We start from the raw sequence: 6941 nt of genomic DNA on the forward strand, positions 1-6941 counted from the left end.
CCCCGCCCCGCCCCGCCGAGCCGCGCCGCGCCGCGCTCGCCGGCCTCCCCGGGGCGGCCCCGGCCGAGCCACCGCCCCCCGCCTGGCCCTGCCCGGCCCGACGCGACTGGCAGCGCAGCGTGGGGCAGCGGTGCGGGCCCCCCCTGCGGAGCCGCGCCAAGCCGAGCGACAGGCGTTCCCCGCGGGTGCCGGGCCCGGCCCGGGGCTGGCCGCCGGTGCCCGGGGAGCCGCGTTTGCCCTGTCGCGCTTGGCAGAGGGGAAGAGCCCTGCGCTCCGAAACGGGACGGCTAAGGCGCTCGGGGGAGAAAACTGCTCTCTTTCCCCGTCTATCGTTAAAACAACAACAACAACAACAACAACAACATACATGCTGCTGACAGCGGTATCGTCTTCCTCCAATGCAGAGACACCCACACTAGCTGTTGCCTCCTTCTTAAAAAACTCATCAAGGGAAAGAGCCAAGAGTGCAAACCAAAGCCTCCTCCACTGCTAAACAAGACCCTTGACTTCGGGTTGTTTAGACATTGATAGTGCCTAGACATCTTTCTCCCAACCCTGAGATTTGCTCACACACACACACCCCCCCGCACTGCTCAGCCTCAGGAATGCTGAGCGGACAGGCCAACGGATTCCAGAAATGGCTCCAAGGCACTGCTGTCCGCCACGTCACCTCTTGCTTAGCCCTTTGAAACCCTTGTGCTGTTCTTCACCACAACCTGCTAAGAGCACAACACTCTCTCAGTCAGAGGCTGGGGTCATTTACTGTGAGAGGATTTTCAAATGCTTTGGACATATTTGGAAGAGTGGATAAGGAGGGTTATCCTGCATGCAAGTATTCTCTCATGAACAATTTTAGCTGAAATTTTCCATGCCGGGGACGGGGGCGGGGGGGAGGAGCAGGGCGGCGCCGGACAGGAGGGAGGGAGAAGAAACCATTTCAACCACAAGTCAAGCCTGTTGTTGCAGGGTAGAGAGAAGCATGGCTTGTTTGTGTTAGTAAGCAAGCTTTACTAACTGATAGACTGTGCCTTCCAGTCTCCCTCAACTGGAATTGGGCTGGAAAGCCAAAGCTCAGCTGGAGTTTCAACTTGCATGTCAAAGGTAGCAGGAAGAGTTTCGACTGCTAAATTAATGGTAAAAAAAAAAAGTGAAAAAGGAAAATGGCAGACAGTTACTCAATAGACTGGGTGATTTAGTGAGAGTGGACACAAACAAACCTGAGGAACTCAATGCCTTCTTTAACTTAATCTTCACCAGGAAGGTCTCCCAGGCCTCAAGGCCTGGGATTCATGGAGGGGAAGGATGACCACCATTGGTATGTGAGTAAGGGATTGCTGGAGAAAACTTGATTCATACAAGTCCATAGAACCAGAAGGGCTGTGTCCAAGGATGCTGAGAGAGCTGGCTGATGCCACAGCAAGACCACTTTTGATCATCTTTGAGTGGCCATGGATACCCCTGCCAACTGGAGAAATTTTGCACCTATATTCAAAAAGCAGTCAAAGGACAGCCCAGGCAACTGCAGGTTGTCCAGTCTCACTCCAGTCCCTTGAACCAAGTTCTCTTGGATGATATTTCCTGACATTATGGTCTGAATATTATGGTTTTGTTGCAAATATTCTGATAAAGAAATCAAAATTTAATCACATAGAAGAGTTAGGTTTGATTAAGAAGTAAAATTGTGAAGCATAATATATAGGATTGGTAAGTTTGAAATGTAGCCATAGAAACCTTAGGAACTCTGTTATGTGTGACTATAGGAACCTTAATATTGTTGAAGTGTGAAATAGCTAACCATAGAAACCTCACCAGGAAGCTACTGGTTTTTCTATGTTTTGTTTCAAGAAACTAAGGACATTGTCATGGACACCAGTTATGCTGCTTGGGAACCCCTTACCTTTCCCATCTCAATTTGAGTATCAAAGATTCCAATCAGTAGAGCTAAGTGAAACTGACCAATGATTGTTTTTAAATAAGAATATTGGTAAGGTTGTATAATCAAAGGACCAATCATTATAAAGGTTAAATTTAAGAGCAAGCATAGTATGCATTTTTATGTAAAGAGCTTATGTAACAACGACCTGACAGAAGACGTCTGTAAAAACTGATGGATTTTGATACTAAGTTGGACACGCCTTCGGAGGAGCGAATGCCCATGTGCCCAGTGCTGCAATAAATGAAGTGCTTGCTTCTTAACTTCACATTGGTGTTAAGGAGTTTTATTCCGGATTTTGGTAACAGTTTGAACATTATGGTCTGGACGGGTAGCCAAATGGATGGGTAAAGTACTGGTTGGATTGCTTCAGAGGGCCGTGGTTAATTGGTTGTACTCTATCTGAAGGCTGTACTGATACCCTACTTACCCAAGCTCGTCTGCTGATACGTCTCCTTTTTACCTGAATACTGAGATGGACTGTTCTTGCACTTGGTTGAAGTTTCAGAGACCTCGTCACTTCTGGAGACAGTGATAGAGTGAAAGGCTGCTTCTTCCCCTGCTGTGCACTGAAAGAGGCAGGGAACAAGATGTCCTGAGCTGCAGAACTAAGAAGCCAGATACCTTAGGGGTGCACCTTTGGGTTGACTAGCATTGAGTAAGTTGCAACCTTTCATCATGGTTGGGACATTATTAATATTCCCCTGCTGCATGGATTATCTGCTTGTTGCTGACACTGCAGGCTTTCTATGCCAGGGAGCTAATAGGTTCTTCTCTCTCTTCAGCCAGAGATTTCCGTGAAACTGTAGGATCTTTGCTGGTTTTGAGAAGGCTGTCCCTCTGTCAAGTTCCATTAAAACTTGCTAGCATTAAAAAAAAAAAAAAAAGCAATGGGAAGGAAATAGGCAGATGTACTAGTTTTGTGCATTCCTTACTATGTAAGGAGCCCAGGTTAAAATGGTACCTGAAAGTATAATTAAAGAACATGCAGGCTCATTACGTGCAGAGTGCATTTATGGGGGTGGACGTGGAATTAGGATTGCTCCAACAATTTTTATTCTGGCATTTTGTAATGTTTTAATGTTTAAATTAGCAAGCCTTGATTAATTTTAATTCTACAAAAGTATAGTGAAAACTGCTGTTGTTACAGAAATGGGTACACCATCCACTGCTGTTCTATCTCTTGGCCTGGTATTAGAAGCATGAGGAGAATTCCCCAGGGAATCATGGATTTTGGTTAATCTGGACCTTTTAATGCTAATTAAAGTGTGTAATTTTATGGTTTCTGGCAGAGAGGTCTCCAAAGACTCATTCTGCATACCTGGAGGCCAGCATCCTGTTTGTTTTCACAGTGCACACTGGAAGGTGAATTGGAAGAAACCAGTAAAATCTTCATTTCCAAGACTGTCACGATGCAAGTCTAAGACCATTCATGGAACAGGAGATCATACACTAAAAAATAATAATAATAAAAAAAAAATATCAAAGGAAACATCTGTTAAATGCACAGAACAAACCAGTGCAAAATATCTCCCAGTCTGCAAGAGATGATTGCATACACAAGTTCAACATTACTGGCAGGTATGGAGAGGGAACAGGAATGCAAAAGTCACTGCACTGGCATGTTTGCAGACTGTTGAACCAGAAACTTTCCTCCAGATGTAAAGATTAGTTGCTTACTTGGCCAAACAGAGCAAAATGGGCCAGTCAAATCAGAAAATTATGCATGCAAAATGCATGTTCAAAATCCTAGGTAGCAAACCAGTTGTCCAGGGTCTGATTCTCTTCACAGCAAGGCAGTTCCTGGAAATGGTTACTCTTGTTCCCATCTCTGGCAGTTGTGAGCCTGGAAAACCAACATGTCCCCTTGTTACCGAAAAACTCGGAATAAAGAACTTATCAACACCAATTTAGTGTAGATAAGCAGACACTTCTTTATTGACAGCCGGGTGCGCGGGCAAGTCCTCTCACGAACCATGCACACCTGCCACCAAAACAATACACCTTATATTAAAACTTATTCATGCATATTCATTAGATTTCTAAGAAAGGTTATACATATTCATCAAATTTCTGGGAAATTATTAGCATATGTAAATGTCCTTTACGCAGGCGCAGTGAAGGTCTCTGGTGGTCTTCAGGAGTCCTCTGGTGGTCTTTCATAGTCTTCCTCACTCGTCCGCTTCTTGACCTCTCAGGTGTTTCCAAGCAGCAAGCTGGTGTCCATAATGGTTTCCTTAGCTTTTAAAACAAACACTACAAGACTACCAATCTTTGTCAAAACTTCTGTGGTTAAGTGATTGTTGGGAAGAACGGCTGCAGTCAAGCCTGCTCCGTCTCTCCCGTCTCCGTCTGCTCCGCCGAGTCTTATGAGCAGATTTGAGAAGCCCTCCGTCTGTTTCTCAGCCTAACAGATTTGAGGGTTGCGAGCGGCGGAGGAATGCACAAAAGTCGACTCAATATGAGTGATAGAAGTGATTCACTTTATTTGCACAGATAGCTCATATTTATACAGCTTACGATAATTATGCCTACTAGTCCTAATATGATTGGTACATTGCTAATGTTTATTCATTACTAAAACACACCTACTTGTGGTTTGCAGCTATGTAGGTTCTGCAATTTTCTCATGGGAACTTTCTCAAAGTTGTCTATGAAACCTTGCCAAGGTCACAGTGGATGCAGTTACTTATCTCATTCTTCAGCATCCAGGTGTTGCTTGTCAGGCCAGGCTCTTCTTATCTTCTTTTTTCCCAGTGCACAAGGACACAGTATTTTGTAAACTTATGCTTCGTTCCCACATAGCGGCTGGATTGCTCACATGCCTTTGCCCAGCCAAGAAATCCCCAACAAGTGATTTTGAACAATACTTAAATTCTTATGGTTACACATTATACATTTTCTAAGCTCCTAAGTTCCTAAGGCTACATTTCAAACTTAACACTCCCATACTTATGCTTCACAATTTTCTACTTCTTAATCAAGCCAAACTCTTTTATAATCAGATTTTAATTTCTTTATCTTGTTATCTAAGTTCTAAATGTTTCTGCTAGATGATTTTAGCCTATTTCTCCGGCCTTGGTACAGGGCTATACAGGGGATTTCACAACAACACTGGTTATTGGTTAAATATATAAAATGCAACATACATAGAATTTTGCTAAAATATTAAAATTGAATATGATTAATTCTAACTAATAACAAATCAATGACAAATCAGTAACACCCTAAGAGAACTGTAGGGTTCGGCATTCGGAACATCTCGCGATGTCACAGAAAGACAGAGGGTTAGTCGCAGCCTTGTGATGTACCTGTAATCCCGCCTCCCCTTGTTAGTATAAAAGGAATTAACTGCGCAATAAAAGGCGGAAGTTGGCACTCACACTGTGTGTGTTATCTGTCTCTTTCCCTGGTCCGGGCCGACCAGTGATCTAAGCGTGGCACCTTGATATGTAGCGAACGCCACAGAGAACTGCAAGCAGCTGACAGACGTGCAGGGAGCAAACAGTCATCTCTGCCACTCTGAACACCAGTGAAAGACTAGTCGATTATGCAGTCTTGTCTGAGTATTCTTCTACAGCATACAGTTTTAAAGACTTGTCTACACTTGGCTCGCTCCTCCTTGTGAGGATGTTCCTTTTTCCAAGGCAAAGTACAGATTTTTCATTGTAGCTGTAACTATTTCTGCAAATGGGTGGACCCAACTCTTCAATAAGACTTTTCTGGCTAAAATAAATTACATGTGCTTAGAAAGTTCCGCTTGTGGATTCCATGAAAGTGAGGTAAAACACACTCCTGATTGCTGTATCTGTGCTGCCAGTCTTTTCCGAAGCCTAAGATAACTCAGTGAAGGACTTAAAAAATTACTTGATATTTTAAAGTGTTTTCTTATTTTGGTGTTTAGTTGTCCTTGAGCCAGGTTTTTTCCATTTATGTCTATACTTACCCACTCACATAAGACAAGCAAGTGGAATTATCAATATTCCTACACAAAAATGAATTGTTTGTGCACTAACAGCTCCATTAGTGCGTTGTAGAATGCCTCTTTCAAGAAGAGAAATTGAAATAATATTTTTATTTTATTTTATTTTATTTTATTTTATTTTATTTTATTTTATTATTTTCCATATGGAAAGCATAATCAATTTCATGGCTTTGCAAACATGGGTAGCTGAAGCTATTTTAGAATCATTATATCTGACCATATTTCATGCTTCACTTAAAATATGTGAGTGCAAAATCCAAACAAAGTAGGTGTTCAATTTACATTTCGAAGCGAAAGGAAATTTTAACATTTAGCTTCCTTCGTGCAGCACTGTCTTCGTTCTTGTTTTTCAAATATTTCTTCGCCAGCCCAAGTGTGGCTCACCCAGTCAGCAGCATCACCCGCCCGTTGTGTGGCGGCTCCTTGTCCCGCAAAGGGCGGACCTGTCCCGAGGAAGGCCGGCTACCCGCCCCCCCCCTCCCCCGCCCTCGCTGCGCAGCGCTCCGCCTGCTCCCCGCGTGCTGGAGCAGCAGCAAACACTCAGAGAGGTGGTGGCTAGGAAGAAGGCATGGGCAGGCTGTGACACGGGCAGCACTAGGCACTGGTGCAGCACGCTGCTCCCCTGCCGCACAGTCGGCTTTGCTCTGTACGCCCGACTTCTGTTCTTAGGTCATTCTAACCACAAAGCTTTTCTAGCTTCCTCCTCTCCCATTTTTTCTTTTTTCTCTTTTTCCTATTGTAAACTTTTTAAACCATCTTTCTCTTCCACATCAGCAATGAGGGCTCTAGCATTACCGTATTTTCACAGTTCCTGCTCATTCTTACTTGCTATGCTGGTGCACAGCCACAGCTAGTACAACATCTTTGCTTCATCCTCAGTAAAAGGCTGGTGTCCCATTCCAAAGTCATCAGAGGTGTCCTCAACACACAAGCAGCTGCTGCTATATTGCAGGCATGGTGCTAATGAGACAAGCCAAGGCAGTCTTTTTCTCAAAAACATTCCTGGATTTATCCTTTGTTCTC

The sequence above is a fragment of the Buteo buteo genome, chromosome Z, assembly GCF_964188355.1.
Source record: "Buteo buteo chromosome Z, bButBut1.hap1.1, whole genome shotgun sequence".
Classification (NCBI taxonomy): Eukaryota; Metazoa; Chordata; class Aves; order Accipitriformes; family Accipitridae; genus Buteo; species Buteo buteo.